This window comes from Mus caroli, unplaced genomic scaffold, assembly GCF_978045245.1.
Source record: "Mus caroli unplaced genomic scaffold, Mus_caroli_1 scaffold_8, whole genome shotgun sequence".
NCBI lineage: Eukaryota > Metazoa > Chordata > Mammalia > Rodentia > Muridae > Mus > Mus caroli.
In genome coordinates this window covers 126,034,570-126,053,977 of record NW_028227263.1, presented here as the reverse complement: position 1 = coordinate 126,053,977, position 19,408 = coordinate 126,034,570, and the positions used below count along the sequence as shown (strand labels likewise).

Genomic DNA, 19,408 nt, shown 5'->3' with positions numbered 1-19,408 from the left:
ATAATTTTACCCTAGGCCTCTGGGCGCTTGTAAATGATGCTATAAAAGATGCAACTTCTCCAGGGCTAAATTGCCCTCAGGCGGAGCTTGTGGTATCTCAGGAGGAGTGCCTATCAGAGAAGGCCTCCTCAGAAAAATACCTTCTTAACTCAAAAATTGATAAATGTGGAAACTCTGATGATGGACTGAATTTTAACAAAAATCACTCAGATAGAGGAATTGCCCATTACCTTAATGAGAATTGGTCCTCTTGCGAATCTCCAGCTTCACCTATAGTCACCACTTCGAGAGGTGCTACTCATAGGGACACACAGCTAAGCGAGTTAGAGTTTGAGATTAAGTTTCAGAGGCTTCAAAAAATGTAATTGATCATTGCCTACAAGCCTTTAATACCATGGGGTTGCCTAAGCTTATTAAGACAGATAACGGGCCATCTTATTCTAGTAAAAACTTTATTGCATTCTGTAAAGAATTCGGTATCAAACATAAAACTGGAATTCCTTACAACCCCATGGGACAAGGAATAGTTGAACGTGCTCATAGCACCTTAAAGAATTGGCTTTTTAAAACAAAAGAGGGGCATCTATATCCCCCAAGGTCACCAAAGGCTCATCTTGCCTTCACCTTATTTGTCCTAAACTTTTTGCAAACTGACATTAAAGGTCAGTCTGCAGCGGAACGCCACTGGCACCCAGTTACTTCTAATTCTTATGCATTGGTAAAATGGAAGGACGCCCTGACTAATGAATGGAAGGGTCCGGATCCAGTTCTAATCTGGGGAAGAGGCTCGGTTTGTGTTTTTTCACGAGATGAAGATGGAGCACGGTGGCTACCAGAGAGATTAATTCGTCAGGTAAACACAGATTCTGTTTCTTCTCGTAAGTATCATTCTAAAGACTAAAATTCCTCTTGTGCTTAAAATTCAGCTGGGAGTGGAAGCCCCCAGAAACGCTGTTTTCCTCTGAGCCAATTCCCCTACAGGAGGCAAAAAACTAGCTTTAGCTTTACAATTTGCATCTAAATAAAGTACCTTGACTTCTCCAAACAGAAAAGTTACATTGCTACCCTCTCATTGTTTAGATTTCTTTTTTTTCTCATGCAGGTCAATCCACATTCTCCGGTTCTCCGCCCCTAAGAGCAAACAGGTGGTACTGCTACTCTCCCTTCCAAGGACATCCCAGCACGTGGCTTTCAGTCTGAGATAGGATTTAGATTTACCAGGAGAGCTAGGGAAGTAGAAATTTCATATATTTACAGAGATTAGTTCTTATTTTGATAGAGATGGGCTTAGTCCCTTAGCTGGCCTCTGGCTTTTCACCCTTGCTGTTACTGCAAGGTGTCCTTAGTTCCTCAGGCTAGGGAATAACAGGGATGAGGAGAAAAGACTTCCAGCTCCTATTTTAACCACAACCCATGGTGTTAATACTGACATAATTCTTGTCTAGGCCTTGCTAAATCTGAGGTTGACAAGTCTCATATAGAGACCGCGCATCACTCAGAATTGCGCGTACTAATTCATAATCATATGAATACAGTATGGGTACCGCTTGGCGCAGGAGATTACTGCGGAGGGAAGGTCCAGCTTGACCGTTTCTGAGTTCCCTGTGCGACACACCTGATTTGAAAGAGGTTGGTATCCGATTCCAGCTAAAAACCAAAAATACCTAAGGCTCTGCCTCCCCTCCCCAAAAGATACCAAGAGCCACAGATGTGAGTTGTTATAATGCTCACGGGAGGAATCAGGTCAATGTCCACCCAAGTCAAGGTTAAAGGCCCACTCATCTACGGATGAGAAAATCATTTGATCACCTCTGTTAAGCATTGCCTATTTAAACTTAATTAATAGGGGGGAGAGAGGTTGGAGACCTTACTGTCGAAAGGGCAAGCCCTTCACTGCCTCCCACCCAAATAAAAAAAAAAAGCCAACTGGCCTTGTACTAGGAGCCAGCCGGTCTTACCCCTTCTCCCTGTTTCCCTGGCTGCCATCCAAAATTGCGGAGGAATATCAGCTCAGTGTTATTCTAAATTTGTTTAGTTAAACTTAGCCAGGGTTCCAATGCCCTACTTAAAATGCAAACAGGTAGTTACCTATTCAGCACTAATTAGCATTATAAAGTCAGAGCCTATTCTGTTAGTGGTTTACTAGGATAATAAAGACAGTCTTAGCCAAATACAGTTTACCATTAGAAAAGTTAGGGAATCCCACGGAAACAGGTTTTTTCTTTAGCCCTAAGTACTCAGGCAGAACTATTGAACATAGATAATTTTTCTGCCTTAGGCCAGCCCTTTCTTTTTGTTAACTAATGGGAGGAGATGTGGCCTCCCTTCCCCCAGCCTGGAACCTGCTTGCTCAAGGGTGGAGCTACCTGCTCATTCGTCCTGCCACGCCTACTGCTGGACCCTGCCTTTGCTGCCTGGAGGCACACACATGTTCGTCCTGCTACTGGACCCTGAGTTACTTGGCGGGATATTGGGTTCCCTCCCCCTTCCTTTATAACTGAGTGTCTGGAAATAGTAAAATTGAGCTTTGATCAGGATCTTGTCTTAGCTCCGTTCTTTCTTCCGCCCCGTCTAGATTCCTCTCTTTTCAGCTCGAACTGCCATTCTCAGTTGAACCGTTCGTGTTGTGGACTGCGGGCAGGCCGCAACAGGGGGGGTGTATGGGGGACTTTTGGGATAGCATTGGAAATGTAATTGAGGAAAATACATAATAAAAAAATTGTAAAAAAAATTAAATAAACAAATAAGTAAACCTAAATAAATAAATAAATAAATAAATAAATAAATAAATAAATAAATAAATAAATGAAAGCCTTCAACAAGTTTTAAGGGCAAGTTATAAAACCATGTGGGATTGGGAGTTACCCCAAAGGGGGCTACCGCTCTTCTCTACCATTCCTGCCATTGTGCCTCTCTCAGCAATAGATATTTGAAGAGTGTGTTTTATCTTTCCCTCACCACCTGTAGGATTGCTTGTGCTTCTACCTGTCCTGTGGATTGTCAGCTGATATGGTCCACACAGCCAAAAGGAACAAAGAAAATGAATGGGGGTTTCAGTGTGGCAATTGATCACACTAGGGTCAGCTGTGGGGAATCAGATCACCTTTATTTGAGATGATTCAAGGCTCATATAATTTTTGGGACTGGGAGTAAGAACATCCAGGATGTGTAAGCCTCATTGGCTGAAGGCTTGGGGTACAGAAATGCTTCAGTATTATGAGAAAGCATTTCAGGAATCTCAAGTGCTAGCTGAGCATGTTCTTACCAGAAGAAAGGAATTCATTCTGTTATCTAAGTAGGGCAACGTGACATTCCTTAGGTAGAGCTTCTTTTTAATTTCCCAGACAAGGTGAGAGAATAAGTCCTAACAATGAAGGGAGCCCTCCATATTGCATCAGGCCAGAGGCTATCTGGTGGACTTGGACCTCAATTAACAGAATTTTTCCACGATTGCCAATGTGTTGTATTCTCAATACCCCCATTAACAACTCTGTGCCAGCTTTATGACATAAGTGGACAGTCCTCCCACAAGTGGGTACTCAAACCCTCTGGAGGGTTGTCTTCCTCCCAACCTTTACCCCATCCTGGCCATTAGGATCTCTTCCTCCTGGCTCCATATTTCATCCAAATTTTAAACAGTAAGTGAGCAACATTGCCAAAGTCACTACCAACCTGTTTTATTTCAATTTCAAACCATTCTCAAGCTATAGGTGGAAGAGAATGATGATACCACCACTTTATAAGAGAAAAGGTGGGAGATGTGGGGGCACGTAATTTTGGAGTCACGGGGAGCAGAACAAGGTTGAAGAATGTCCATTTCCTGGGAAATCTCAATTTGATATGCCCCCATCTTTACCCCATGTTGGAGGTCATGAAGTCAAATAGACAGGAAAAACTTCCTTTTTCCTTATAAGGTCATGTCCAGCAGCACCTGGAATTCTTTCTTATGCAAACCTCCAGTTGAACCAGCACTGTATTTTGAAAATGCTGTCTTTTTTTCCACTGGATGACTTTCATTCTTCTGTTAAAGATCAAGTGACCAAAAGTGTGTGGATTCATTTCTGGGTCTTCAATTCTATTCCATTGATCTACCTTCCTGTAACTGTACCAATACCATGCAGTTTTTTTCACCATTGCTCTGTAGTAGAGCTTGAGCTCCAGGCTGCTCATTTCCCCAGAAATTCTTTTATTCTTGATAATAGCTTTCGCTTTTCTGGTGTTTTTATTATTCCAGATATAAATGAGAATTGCTCTTTCTAATTCTATGAAAATTTGAGTTGGAATTTTGATGAGATTGCTTTGATTCTATAGATTGCTTTCTGTGAAAAGGCCATTTTTACTATATTAATCCTGCCAATCCACAAGCATGGGAGATCTTTCAATTTTCTGCGATCTTCTTTGATTTTGCTCTTCAGAGACTTGAAGTTCTTGTTGAACAGAACTTTATTTTGTTTGGTTAGAGTCACATCAAGGTATTTTATACTGTTGAGGACTATTATTAATGGTGTTGATTCCCTAATTACTTTCTCAGCTTGCTTATCCTTTGAGTATAAGAAGGTCACTGACTTGAGTTAATTTTATATCCAGCCACTTTACTGAAGTTATTTGTTAGCGGTAAGAATTCTCTGGTGGAGTTTTTGGGGCCACTTAATTATACTATCATATCATCTGCAAATAGTGATAGGTTGACTTCTTCCTTTCCAATTTGTATCCCTTTGACCTCTTTTTCTTGTCTAATTGTTCTAGCCAGAACTTCAAGTACTATATTGAATAGATAGGGAGAGAGAGGGCAGCCTTGTCTACTCCCTGATTTTAGTGGGATTGCTTCAAGTTTATCTCTATTTAGTTTGATGTTGGCTACTTGTTTGCTCTATAATGCTTTTATTATATTTAGGCATGGGTCTTGAATTCCTGATCTTCCCAAGACTTTTAAGATGAAGGGATGTTGAATTTTGCCAAATGCTTTTTCAGCATCTACTAAAATGATCATGTGTTTTTTTTTTCTTTTAAGTAGTTGATTACATTGGTGGATATCAATATATGTAACCTTCCCTGCATCCTTGGGAAGAAGAGTACTTGATTGTGATTAATGATCTTTTAGATGTGATCTTGGATTTGGCTGGAAAGAATTTTATTGAGTATTTTTTTCATTGATATTCATAAGGGAAATTGGTCTGAAGCATGATTTCATTGTTGGGTCTTAGTGTGGTTTTGGTATCAGTGTAATTGTGGCTTTATGGAATAAATTGGATAGTGTTCCTTCTGTTTCTATTTTGTGGAATAATTTGAAGAGTATTGGTATTAGGTCATCTTTGAAAGTCTGTTAGAGCTCTGCCTGCACTAAGTCCATTTGGTCCTGGACTTTTTGTGGTTAGGAGACTTTTAGTGACTGCTTCTATTTCTTTAGGGGTTATGGAACTATTTAGATGGTTTATCTGATCCTGATTTAACTTTTGCATTTGGTATCTGTCTAGAAAATTGTCCATTTCATTCAGATTTTCCAGTTGTCTTGAATATAGGCTTCTGATGATTTTTTGAATTTCCCCAATTTCTATTGTTATTTATCCATTTAAATTTCTGATTTTCTTAATTTGGGAACTGTCTCTGTGCCCTGTGATCAGTCTGGCTACTGGTTTATCTGTCTTGTTGATTTCCTCAAAGAACCTACTCCTGGTTTGGTTGACTCTTTGTATAGTTCTTTTTGTTTCTATTTGGCTGATTCAGCCATGAGTTTGATTATTTCCTGGTGTTTACTCCTCTTGGGTGCATTTGATTTTTCTTGTTCTAGAGCTTACAGGTATGCTGTTAAACGGTTAGTTTATGTTCTCTCTGGTTTCCTTTTGGAGGCACTCAGAACTATGAGTTTTCCTCCTACCACTGTTTTCATTGTGTTCCATAAGTTTAGATATGTTGTGCCTTTATTTTCATTAAATTCTAAAATGTCTTTAATTTCTTCCTTTATGTCTTCCTTGACCAAGTTATCATCAAGAAGAGCATTGTTCAGCTTCCATGTGTATGTGTTCTTTCTGTCGTTTTTGTTGCTATAGATGACCACCCTTAATTTGTAGTGATCTTATAGGAGGCATGGGTTTATTTCAATCTTCTTATATCTGATGAGGTCTGTTTTTTGACTCAATTTTGAAGAATGTGCCACGAGGTACTGAAAAAAGGCATATTCTTTTGATTTAGGATGAAATATTCTACAGATATCTGTTAAATCAATTTGGTCCATAACTTCTGTTAGTTTCACTGCATTTCTGTTCAGTTTCTGTTTCCCTGATCTGTCCATTAATGAGAGTGTGGTGTTGAAGTCCTCATAATTATTGTGTGGGGTGCAATGTGTGCTTTTAGAGTTTGTAAAGTTTCTTATATGAATGTGAGTGCCTGTGCATTTGGAGCATATATGGTCAGTATTGAGAGTTCTCCATGTTAGGTTTTTCCTTTTACCAGTATGAAGTGTCCTTCCTTAACTTTTTTTTAATTTTTATTAATTTTGGTTGAAGGTTGATTTTATCCGATATTAGAATGACTACTCCAGCTTGTTTCTTGGGACCATTTGCTTAGAAAATTGTTTTTCAACCTTTTACTCAGAGGTAGTGTCTGCCTTTGCCATTGAGGTGTGTTTCCTGTATGCAGCAAAATGCTGGGTCCTGTTTACCTATCCAATCCTTTAGTCTATGACTTTTTTTTTGGGGGGGGGAAATTGAGTTCATTGATGTTAAAAGATATTAAGAAAAAGTGATTGTTACTGCCTGTTATTTTTATTGTTAGAGGTTGAATTTAGATATTGGATGATTTCATTTATTTTCCTGTTTTATTGTGCTTTTCTGTAATTCTTTAAGGGAGTTTTCTGTTTACTCTTTAAGGGCTTCTAGCTGTTTACCTATGTTCTCCTGTATTTCTTTAAGGGAGTTATATATGTCCTTCTTAAAGTCCTCTATCTCCATCATGAGAAGTGATTTTAGATCCAAATCTTGTTTTTCAGGTGTGTCCAGGACTTGCTCTAATGGAGAATTGGGTTCTGATGATGCCAAGTAACCTTGGTTTCTGTTGCTTATGTTCTTATCCTAGTCTCTAGCCACCTGCTTATGTCTAGTGCTACCTGTCCTCACTATATCTGACTGGAGTTTGTCCTTCCTATGATACTGGTTGTGTCAGAACTCCTCAGTGTTCAGCTGTCTCTGGGATCATATGATTCTTGGATCCAGTGATCCTGAGATCCTGGGTGTGTAAGAGCTCCTGGGAATCAAACACCCTCTGGGACTCTGAGATCCTGGTGTGACATAGCTCCTGTGATCCTATGATCCTGTCATCCTGTCATCTTGTGGGCCTGGAAGTGGAGCTTTTTCTGAATGCTGTGGAACTGGCTGTGGAGTTCAAGCCCAAGGTCTCCTCTGGGAACTGGTCTAGACTGGAAGGAACCCATGCCACTATTCGGGAGGAGTTCATGGTTGCCTACATCCCGCTGGTTCCAGTTACTTCCACTCTTGGGGAAGAAGTTGTGTCCTCCTTACCACGGATACTATGATCCTGGGAGTGTTAGAGCACTTGGAAATGGATCTTACTATGGGTGTTGTGGGGCTGGCTGAGGATTTTATGCCCAAGGTTTGCTCAGGGCACTGACACAGTCTGGAAGGATTTGGGTCAATGTGAAATAAGCTCATTTTCCCCTTTACAATCTGTAAGCTTTCTATAGGTGTGCAAACATCCTGGAAGGGCATTAAACCAACAAATAAAAGTTTTTTTTTATTAGTCAGAGTTTTAGAGAAGTAAACACATGCACATATGCATGCATGCAGAAACATACACATGTACAACACCTCCACTCCCCAAATTGGACACGTAGATTTAAAATGAGGAAGCCAAACCTGGGGGTATGATGGAAAGGAGGCTTATTGGATTAATATAGTAGCTAGTCTGGATAAAGGTTTATTTATCTTGTTGATTTTCTCAAAGAACCAGATTCTGGTTGGGTTGAGTCTTTGTATAGTTCTGTTTTTTTCCACTTGGTTAGTTTCAGCCCTGAGCTTGATTATTGCCTGCCATCTACTCCTCTTTGGTGAATTTGCTTCCTTTTGTTCTAGAGATTTTAGGTGTGCTGTCAATCTGCTAGTTCATGCTCTCTCTAGTTTCTTTTTGGAGGCACTCAGAGCTATGAGTTTTCCTCTTAGGACTGCTTTCATTGTGTCCCATAAGTTTGGATATGTTGTGGCTTCATTTTCATTAGACTAAAAAGTCTATAATTTATTTTTTTTATCATTGAGTAGAGTGTTGTTTAGCTTCTATGTGGATGTTGACTTTCTATTACTTATGCTTTTATTGAAGATCAGCCTTAGCCCGTGGTGATCTGATAGGATGCATGGGATAATTTCAATATTTTTGTATCGGTTGAGGCTTGTTTTGTGACCAATTATATGGTCAATTTTGGAAAAGGTACCATGAGGTGCTAAGAAGAAGGTATATCCTTTTGTTTTAGGATAAAATATTCTGTAGATATCTGTTAAATTTATTGTTTCATAACTTCTGTTAGTTTCCATGTGTCTCTGTATAGTTTCTGTTTCTAGGATCTGTCCATTGATGAAAGTGGTGTGTTGAAGTCTCCCACTATTATTGTGTGAGGTGCAATGTGTGCTTTGAGGTTTACTATAGTTTCCTTAATGAATGTGGATGCCCTTGCATTTGGAGCATAGATATTCAGAATTGAGAGTTCATCTTGGTAAATTTTTACCTTTGATGAGTATGAAGTGCCCCTCCTTGTCTTTTTTGATAACTTTGGGTTAGAAGTTGATTTTATTCGATATTAGAATGGTTACTCCACCTTGATTCTTCGGATTGTTTGCTTGAAAAATTGTTTTCTAGCCTCTAACTTTGAAGTAGTGTCTGTCTTGGTCCCTGAGATGGGTTTCTTGTAAGCAGCAAAATATTGGGTTCTGTTTATGTGGCCAGTCTGGTAATGTATGTCTTTTTATTGGGGAATTGAGTCCATTGATATTATGAGATATAAAGGAAAAGTAATTTTTGCGTCTTGTTATTTTTCTTGTTAGAGTTGGGATTCTGTTCTTGTGGCTATCTTCTTTTAGGTTTGTTGAAGGATCACTTTCTTGCTTTCTCTAGTGCATAATGTCCCTCTTTGTGTTGGTGTTTTCCCTTTATTATGTATTGAAGGGCTGGATACTGTGTGAATTTGGCTTTGTCATGGAATACTCCATCTATGGTAATTGAGAGTTTTGCTGGGTATAGTAGCCTGGGCTGGCATTTGTGTTCTCTTAGGGTCTGTACAACATCTGTCCAGGATCTTCTGGCTTTCATAGTCTCTGGTGAGAAGTCTGATGTAATTCTAATAGGTCTGTCTTTATATGTTACTTGACCTTTTTCCTTTACTGCTTTTAATATTCTATCTTTATTTAGTGCATTTTTTGTTCTGATTATTATGTTGCATGAGGTATTTCTTTTCTGGTCCAGTCTATTTGTAGTTCTGTAGGCTTCTTGTATGTTCATGTGCATCTCTGTTTTTAGGTTTGGGAAGTTTTCTTCTACAATTTTTGAAGATATTTACTGGTCCCTTAAGTTAAAAATCTTCATTCTCATTTATTATCTGTAGGTTTGGTCTTCTCATTGTGTCGTGGATTTCCTGGATGTTTTGAGTTAGGATCTTTTTGCATTTTGCATTTTCTTTGATTGTTGTGTCCCTGTTCTCTATGGAAACTTCTGCACCAGAGATTCTGTCTTCCATCTCTTGTATTCTGTCGTTGATGCTGGAATATATGGTTCCTGGTTACTTTCCTAGGATTTCTATCTCCAGAGTTGTCTTCCTTTGGGTTTTCTTTATAGTTTCTACTTCCATTTTCAGATCTTTGATTGTTTTGTTTAATTCCATCCCCTGTCTGGTTGTGTTTTCCTGTAAGTCTTTAAGGGATTTTCATGTTTCCTCCTTAAGGACTTCTACCTATTTAGCAGGTTTTTTTTTTCCTGTAATTTTTTGAAGGACTTTTGTGCTTCCATTTTTAAGGACTTCTACCTGTCTAGCAGTGTTCTCTTGTATTTCTTTAAGTGAGTTATTAATGCCCTTCTTAAATCCCTCTATCAGCATCATGAGATATGATTTTAAATCTGAATCTTGCTTTTCAGGTATGTTGGGGTATCCAGGACTTGCTGTGGTGGGAGTGCTGGGTTCTGATGATGCTGAGTGGTCTTGGTTTCTGTAAGTAAGATTCTTATGTTTGCCTTTTGCCCTCTGGTAATCTCTGGTATTAGATATTATAGCTGTCTCTGGCTGGTGCTTGTTCCTCCTGTGATTCTTTTAGCCTCTGTCAGCACTCCTGGGATTCCACTACTCTCCTGAGTCCCAGTGGTCAGAGCATGGGAAGGAGAGAGCTAGTGAGCAACCCTTGCTTGCCCTTCTCCCGCAGCTCCAGCCAGGCCCCCAGCTGCTGGCTGGCCTCCACCCAGGGCCCAGGTCTGGCCAATCCGTGCCCGGTCCAACCTGATATATGCTGCTGTGTGGAGGGACCTCTTTGAGGTGACCTTTTCTCTCTAGTTTGATGCCAACTTCAAGCTGCACAACTTTCATGCTCTGTGCGAGCTCAAGTCCAGCATCCCTGCCACGGAGAACCTGATTGTCTATGTAGAAAGATCTCTCACCAGCAACCACAGGTTACTGGCTTCTTATGGTTTAAAAGATGGCAATGTTGCCGGGCAGTGGTTGTTCAAGGCTTTAATTCCAGCACTTGGGAAGTAGAGGCAGGCAGATTTCTGAGTTCAAGGCCAGCCTGGTCTACAGAGTGAGTTCCAGGACAGCCAGGGCTATACAGAGAAACCCTATCTCAAAAAACCAAAAATCAAAAACCAAAAGAAAAGATGGTTATGTAATTCTACAACAGGAGAATGCAGACCCTCGCCCTGTAGTACAGTTCTCAAAATTACCTCCGAATGACTTCAGTAGTACAACTGTGACTGGCATTCAAACCCCCAACAGCACCAGCTTCCCAGAACACAGGCTCATCATTTATCTCCTGGGGAGATAGCATCTTCTCCTCAAGGCAACCAAGCTCTGCTACGATACATGCTGCGGGCCGACCCCCATGAGTTGTCCTTGCTGAAGGAGTATAACCCACACTTGGCTCTGCTCAGCAGAGATCTTGAGAAATTCTCTAGGGTCTTGGTGGAGCAGCAGCATGACTGAGCCCAGAGAGCAAGACCAGATTCATCTGTTTACAGCTGACCCCTCTAATCTCAAAGCTCAGACAAAGCTAGAAGAAGATATAAGGCAGCAGAACATCGAGGAAAACATAATAATAGCTATGGATGCTGCCCCAGAGATCTTCGGTCAGGTTGCTATGTTCTACATGAACTACAGAGTGAATTGGCATCCTGTCAAAGTCTTCATTGACTCAGGTGCCCAGATAACTAGGTCAGGCCTGTGTAGAAAGGTGTAACATAATGAGACTGGTGGACCATCGGTGGGCTGGCATTGCTCAAGGAGTAGGCACGCAGATTATTGGAAGGGTACATCTAGCTCAGGTTCTGATTGAAGGTGACCTTTTGGCATGCTCTTTCTTGATTCTGGAAGAACAGCCTATGGACATGCTTCTGGACATGCTTAAACAGCATCAGTATTCTATTGAGTTGAAAAATGTTCTGTTGATTGGCACTATGGACTCACAGACCACCTTTCTCCTTGAGTGGGAGTTACCATAGTGTGCTCACTTGGCATATGGAACCAGGTGAGAAAATATAGGGCCAAAGGAAACTGCAGACCATGAATTAGGAGAAGCCATTCAAAAATCAGCTGAGGATGCAGAGCCTCAGAAGCCATGCTGCATCCAGAGAATCAGACTCCAAGTCAAGTGAATGGCCTTCAGCAGCACAGAGAAACAGAGAGTGTACAACACGAGGCTGGACCTCAGAGTCTTCCACATGACCAAGAGTGTCTTTGTGATATTGAAGACCTTGAGCTTCATGAAGAAGTTGTCAGTTTGGAAGCTGTGATGAAAGGTGAGCTACAGAGAAACACTCATCTTCCCAGTGCAAAGAAAGATCTTGCAGCTTTAGTACACTGTAGCTGCTCATCCTCAGAAGCCTTCATGAAAGTAGATACAGATGAACAGTCTCCGGTTGCTATGTGCAGCTCAACAGGCAGGCAGGATGCCATCATCAAGAGCCCTTGTGTAGTACATCTTGCTTCAGATAATCCTTCTATGGAAGTGGAGATATCACAATCTAACCCTTTCTGTGAACGTGTGGAACATTCCATCTCGACTCGGGATTTGCAGCTCCCAGAAGATAATGTTGAAATGTATACAATGGAAAACAAAGATGGCAGTTCCTTTTCCCCTCTAAGTGGCCATGGTCAGCCCTCTATGGAGTCAGCAGAAGAATTTTGTTCATCTGTTACAGTGGTCTTGAAAGAACTCCATGAGCTTTTGATCATTACCTGTAAGCCAGCTTCAGAAGATTCACCTAAGGATATTTCCTGTCAGTCAGAAATAGGATCTGAGAGCCAAACAAGCTTTGCAGACCTTACAGGAAGGAGGACCCAAAGTGAGCATCTGACCCCTAGTGACCAGTACCCACTAGGCCACCTCTTAATCAGAAAAGATAGAAATCATAGGAACTGCATCTTGTGCTGTGATAGAAGATGAATCATTCACTAGCTTTGGAGGTCTGGGTGATGGCTTGTCACCTGGCCTAGAATGTGTCCCCAGATCAACAGAGTCAGTCAGGAAGAGTTGTTCTGTCACCATAACCTCAGATAAACTGTCTGAACAGTTGACCTGCACCTCAGGTGTAGAAATTTCACCCAAACTTGAAGCAGGTGAGAAAGAAGCCCACAGTCATCCTTCTGAGCATGTACAAAATCCAGGCCCAGATAGGCTGGAGACCAGCATTGTCCGACATGGATCTGGGTTGCCCTTCATTGGATTGGATCACACAATCCTTGTCCTACCACACAATCCTTGTCCATGCCCTCTGCTTTTCCACTGTTTGTCTTTCCTGCCACAGATATTGACAGCATTCTTGGTGCTGGCTTCACTCTGCAGGAAGCCTTCTCTGTCTCTCTGTCTCTGTCTCTGTCTCTGTCTCTGTCTCTCTGTCTCTGTCTCTCTGTCTCTCTGTCTCTCTGTCTCTGTCTCTGTCTCTCTCTCTCTCCTTGGATTTATTCATCAAAATTGAAGTCGTTGAGCACAGAGAGGTTCATATCTCAGGAGTTTTTGAAACTTTAGGAGCACTTACAGTGGTTTTTGTTCTTTGTTCTAGTTTTTTTTTTTTTTTTTTGCCACATTGTTTGTGTGCCGAGACTCACTTCAGTGATGTGATGGCAAGTCACACTGAGTATCATGATCCTTTCTGGAATTAGGGATTGGTTTCTGGATGGCCTTGTGGTTTCCAGCTTTCCATCAGGCCCTCAGAACAACAGGCTAGCAGAGATATCTTTGAGAATTTTCTCTTTTTCAGGTGGCATGGCCTGTTCACCTTTGGCCTGTTCTATACCAAAGATGTATGTGGGATTCACTAGGAAACTGATCACAGTATTCTGTCACCAACTTAGAGCAGTGCCTGAAGCAAGAGCAGGAAGTGCAGTGAAGCCTGAGGCTTGAGGGAGCAGGGTGGGGTGAATTTTTGGGTCACATCTTTGGGGCCACAGGGTGTGGTGGATAGAAGAAACTACTGATGACAGAGTCCTCTTAGGACTGTGTGAGCAGAAGGCCGTTGTGGCATGCACAGTCAGTGGTATGGCCAATGACTTTATGATGTGGATAATTGGGAAACAGCCCTAGATGGAGTAATAGATTTTAATGTATGAACTTGTATGTTTATTTTTAGTAGCAGTTTGATAGATCAATGATTATACAGGTGTTCTTCTTAGGAATACTTCAAAGGAGCTGGACTTACTTGCTAAATACTTTGTTCCTTTGGTTGTTATTTTCTTTGAAACTAATAGTTGCTTTTGATTTTTAAGATCTGTCAAAAATATATACTCTAATGGCCGGACCAGCACCGGGGTAGCTAGAGCACAGGGTCGGCTGACACCCGCCAGCTACCCACGACCCCCGCCACAGGATTTTGAGACTGCTGGTGAGGGGAACACAGCTTCTGCTCCAGTCCAATCACGCGGGACCTGAGACTGCTTTGGTTGGGGGGGCAGAAATCCGGCCTGAGTAGAGCCACAAGCCTCTTCTGGTCAGAAAAGCGCCGGGGTAGCTAGGGCGGCAGGGTCGGCTGATACTCGCCAGCTACCCACAACACCTGCCACAGGATCTTAAGACTTCTGGTGAGTGGAACACAGCTTCTGCTCCAATCCAATTTCACGTGGGACCTGAGACTGCATTAGTTAGGGAAGCAGAAAACCGGCCTGAGTAGGGCCACAGGCCTCTTCCGGCCGGACCAGCACCGGTGTAGCTAGAGCACAGTGTCGGCTGACACCCGCCAGCTACCCACGACCCCTGCCACAGGATTTTGAGACTGCTGGTGGGTGGAACACATCTTCTGCTCCAATCTCTAAACAGTGACAACGACAAAAACTAACCCCAGAGATTACCAGATGGCGAAAGGTAAACGTAATAATCTTACTAACAGAAACCAAGACCACTCACCATCATCAGAACCCAGCACTCCCACTTCGCCCAGTCCAGGGCACCCCAACACACCGGAAAAGCTAGACACGGATCTAAAAGCATATCTCATGATGATGGTAGAGGACTTCAAGAAGGACTTTAATAACACACTTAAAGAAATACAAAGGAACACTGGTAAACAGGTAGAAGACAGTAAAGAGGAAGCACAAAAATCCCTTAAAGAATTGCAGGAGAACACTGCTAAAGAGTTACAAATCCTTAAAGAAAAAGAGGATAACATAATCAAACAGGTAGAAGTCCTTAAAGAAAAACAGGAAAACACATCCAAACAGATGATGGAAATGAACAAAACCATACTAGACCTAAAAAGGGAAGTAGACACAATAAAGAAAACCCCAAATGAGGCAACACTGGAGATAGAAACCCTAGGAAAGAAATCTGGAACCATAGATACGAGCATCAGCAACAGAATACAAGAGATGGAAGAGAGAATCTCAGGTGCAGAAGATTCCATAGAGAACATCGGCACAACAATCAAGGAAAATGTAAAAGGCAAAAAGATCCTAACTCAAAACATCCAAGAAATACAGGACACAATGAGAAGACCAAACCTACGGATAATAGGAGTGGATGAGAATGAAGATTTTCAACTCAAAGGACCAGCAAACATCTTCAACAAAATTATAGAAGAAAACTTCCCAAATCTAAAGAAAGAGATGCCCATGAACATACAAGAAGCCTACAGAACTCCAAATAGACTGGACCAGAAAAGAAATACCTCCCGACACATAATAATCAGAACAACACATGCTCTTAATAAAGATAGAATACTAAAAGCGTAAGAGAAAAAGGCCAAGTAACATATAAAGGCAAGCCTATCAGAATTAGACCAGATTTCTCACCAGAGACTATGAAAGCCAGAAGATCCTGGATGGATGTTATACAGACACTAAAAAAACACAAATTCCAGCCCAGGCTACTATACCCAGCCAAACTCTCAATTAACATAGATGGAGAAACCAAAGTATTCCACGACAAAACCAAATTCACACATTATCTCTCCACGAATCCAGCCCTTCAAAGGATAATAACAGAAAAAAACCAATACAAGGACAGGAACCACGCCCTAGAAACAACAAGAAGGTAATCCCTCAACAAACCTAAAAGAAGACAGCCACAAGAACAGAATGCCAACTTTAACAACAAGAATAACAGGAAACAACAATTACTTTTCCTTAATATCTCTTAATATCAATGGACTCAACTCCCCAATAAAAAGACATAGACTAACAAACTGGCTACACAAACAAGACCCAACATTTTGCTGCTTACAGGAAACTCATCTCAGAGAAAAAGATAGACACTACCTCAGAATGAAAGGCTGGAAAACAATTCTCCAAGCAAATGGTATGAAGAAACAAGCTGGAGTAACCATTCTAATATCTGATAAGATTGACTTCCAACCCAAAGTCATTAAAAAAGACAGGGAGGGACACTTCATACTCATCAAAGGTAAAATCCTCCAAGAGGAACTATCAATCCTGAGTATCTATGCTCCAAATACAAAGGCAGCCACATTCATTCAAGAAACTTTAGTAAATCTCAAAGCACACATTGCACCTCATACAATAATAGTGGGAGACTTCAACACACCACTTTCACCAATGGACAGATCATGGAAACAGAAACTAAACAGGGACACAGTGAAACTAACAGAAATTATGAATCAAATGGATCTGGCAGATATTTACAGAACATTCTATCCTAAAACAAAAGGATATACCTTCTTCTCAGCACCTCATGGTACCTTCTCCAAAATTGACCACATAATTGGTCACGAAACAGGCCTCAACAGATACAAAAATATTGAAATTGTCCCATGCATCCTATCAGATCACCATGGACTAAGGCTGATCTTCAATAACAAAATAAATAATAGAAAGCCAACCTTCACGTGGAAACTGAACAACACTCTTCTCAATGATACCTTGGTCAAGGAAGGAATAAAGAAAGAAATTAAGGACTTTTTAGAGTTCATTGAAAATGAAGCCACAACATACCCAAACTTATGGGACGCAATGAAAGCATTTCTAAGAGGAAAACTCATAGCTCTGAGTGCCTCCAAAAGGAAACTAGAGAGAGCACACATTAGCAGCTTGACAACATACCTAAAAGCACTAGAACAAAAGGAAGCAAATTCACCCAAGAGGAGTAGACGGCAGGAAATAAACTCAGGGGCGAAATCAACCAAGTGGAAACAAGAAGAACTATTCAAAGAATCAACCAATCAAGGAGCTGGTTCTTTGAGAAAATCAACAAGATAGATAAACCTTTAGCCAGACTCACTAGAGGGCACAGGGAAAGCATCCTAATTAACAAAATCAGAAATGAAAAAGGAGACATAACAACAGATCCTGAAGACATCCAAAACACCATCAGATCCTTCTACCAAAGGCTATACTCAACAAAACTGGAGAACCTGGATGAAATGGAGAAGTTCCTAGACAGATACCAGGTACCAAAGTTGAATCAAGATCAGGTTAATGATCTAAACAGCCCTATATCCCCCAAAGAAATAGAAGCAGTCATTAATAGTCTCCCAACTAAAAAAAGCCCAGGACCAGATGGGTTTAGTGCAGAGTTCTATCAGACCTTCAAAGAAGATCTAATCCCAGTTCTTCACAAACTATTCCACAAAATAGAAACAGAAGGTACTCTACCCAACTCCTTCTATGAAGCCACAATTACTCTGATACCTAAACCACAAAAAGACCCAACAAAGATAGAAAACTTCAGACCAATATCCCTTATGAATATTGATGCAAAAATCCTCAATAAAGTTCTTGCTAACCGAATCCAAGAACACATCAAAACAATCATCCATCCTGACCAAGTAGGTTTCATCCCAGGGATGCAGGGATGGTTCAATATACGGAAATCCATCAACGTAATCTAGTATATAAACAAACTCAAAGACAAAAACCACATGGTCATCTCGTTAGATGCGGAAAAAGCATTTGACAAGATCCAACACCCATTCATGATAAAAGTCTTGGAAAGATCAGGAATTCAAGGCCCATACCTAAACATGATAAAAGCAATCTACAGCAAACCAGTAGCCAACATCAAAGTAACTGGTGAGAAGCTTGAAGCAATCCCTCTAAAATCAGGGACTAGACAAGGCTGTCCACTTTCTCCATACCTATTCAACATTGTACTTGAAGTCCTAGCCAGAGCAGTTCGACAACAAAAGGTGATCAAAGGGATACAAATTGGAAAAGATGAAGTCAAAATATCACTTTTTGCAGATGATATGATAGTATATAAAAGTAACCCTAAAAATTCCACCAGAGAACTCCTATGCCTGATAAACAGCTTCGGTGAAGTAGCTGGATATAAAATTAACTCAAACAAATCAATGGCCTTTCTCTACACAAAGAATAAACAGGCTGAGAAAGAAATTAGAGAAACAACACCCTTCTCAATAGACACAAATAATATAAAATATCTTGGCGTGACTCTAACTAAGGAAGTGAAAGATCTGTATAATAAAAACTTCAAGTCTCTGAAGAAAGAAATTATAGAAGATCTCAGAAGTTGGAAAGATCTCTCATGCTCATGGATTGGCAGGATCAACATTGTAAAAATGGCTATCTTGCCAAAAGCAATCTACAGATTCAATGCAATCCCCATCAAAATTCCAAATCAATTCTTCAACGAATTAGAAAGTGCAATCTGCAAATTCATCTGGAATAACAAAAAACCTAGGATAGCAAAAACTCTTCTCAAGGATAAAAGAACCTCTGGTGGAATCACCATGCGGGACTTTACTACAGAGCAATTGTGATAAAAACTGCATGGTACTGGTATAGTGACAGACAAATAGACCAATGGAATAGAATTGAAGACCCAGAAATCAACCCACACACCTATGGTCACTTGATCTTCGACAAGGGAGCTAAAAACATCCAGTGGAAGAAAGACAGCATTTTCAACAAATGGTGCTGGCACAACTGGTTGTTAACATGTAGAAGAATGCGAATCGATCCATTCCTATCTCCTTGTACTAAGGTCAAGTCTAAGTGGATCAAGGAACTTCACATAAAACCAGAGACACTGAAACTTATAGAGGAGAAAGTGGGGAAAAGCCTTGAAGATATGGGCACAGGGGAAAAATTCTTGAATAGAACAGCAATGGCTTGTGCTGTAAGATCGAGAATTGACAAGTGGGACCTCATGAAACTGCAAAGCTTCTGCAAGGCTAAAGACACCATCAATAAGACAAAAAAACCACCAACAGATTGGGAAACGATCTTCACCTATCCTAAATCAGATAAGGGACTAATATCCAATGTATATAAAGAACTGAAGAAGGTGGACTCCAGAAAGTCAAATAACCCCATTAAAAAATGGGGCTCAGAACTGAACAAAGAATTCTCACCTGAGGAATACCGAATGGCAGAGAAGCACCTGAAAAAAATGTTCAACATCCTTAATCATCAGGGAAATGCAAATCAAAACAACCCTGAGATTTCACCTCACACCAGTCAGAATGGCTAAGATCAAAAATTCAGGTGACAGCAGATGCTGTCGAGGATGTGGAGAAAGAGGAACACTCCTCCATTGTTGGTGGGATTGCAAGCTTGTACAACCACTCTGGAAATCAGTCTGGCGGTTCCTCAGAAAACTGGACATAGTACTACCGGAGGATCCAGCAATACCTCTCCTGGGCATATATCCAGAAGATGTCCCAACCGGTAAAAAGGACATATGCTCCACTATGTTCATAGCAGCCCTATTTATAATAGCCAGAAGCTGGAAAGAACCCAGAT

General features: G+C 40.9%; 2 pseudogenes; both read left to right on the top strand.

Moving 5' to 3' along the window:
• Positions 1-7,300: 7,300 nt before the first annotated feature.
• Positions 7,301-11,727, top strand: LOC110288644 (protein DDI1 homolog 2 pseudogene; annotated as a pseudogene).
• Positions 11,728-11,813: 86 nt separating this feature from the next.
• Positions 11,814-13,516, top strand: LOC110288645 (regulatory solute carrier protein family 1 member 1-like; annotated as a pseudogene).
• The last annotated feature ends 5,892 nt before the right edge of the window (positions 13,517-19,408 follow it).